We start from the raw sequence: 491 nt of genomic DNA, 5'->3' as shown, positions 1-491 counted from the left end.
TGTGATGTTTTTTTTATTTTCATGATATATAATCAAAATACGACACCATACTTTCTGCATTCAAATCACTCATTAGTATATAGATTTATATCTAATATCACTAAAACTGCCAACTGAATTTATAATTGCCGTCGTTATCATTGTTATTTGAAATTGTCATAACTATTGCAATCACCTTTAGCATAAAGTAACCACATATATATGCACGATTAACCATTACAAGTTTCCATAAATGTTATCATTACCATCACATAGCATTTTCCTTATAATTCTAGTCGACAATGTCATTTATCTTCACTTAAATTCATGGCAGCGTTATGGTTTTCCTTGATCATTATCATTATCTTCATAATATGTATAGCCAACATGACACTCATCACAGAAATTCATACTTACTCGTTATTTTCAACAATACACGTTTCCACAATCACCCAACTGATCATCGTCACTTAAATCTATGACTTACCTATCAATTCCCAAAATGTCACTAC

General features: G+C 30.1%; 1 protein-coding gene across 1 annotated transcript in view; it reads left to right on the top strand.

Moving 5' to 3' along the window:
- Nucleotides 1-491, top strand: part of LOC119594488 — a gene marked incomplete at its 3' end in the record, with an annotated part of 47,752 nt that overhangs the window by 20,086 nt on the left and 27,175 nt on the right.

This window comes from Penaeus monodon, chromosome 34, assembly GCF_015228065.2.
Source record: "Penaeus monodon isolate SGIC_2016 chromosome 34, NSTDA_Pmon_1, whole genome shotgun sequence".
Taxonomy (NCBI): Eukaryota; Metazoa; Arthropoda; class Malacostraca; order Decapoda; family Penaeidae; genus Penaeus; species Penaeus monodon.
Note: the sequence above shows the minus strand (reverse complement) of the source record. Positions and strands in the feature narration are given on the sequence as shown.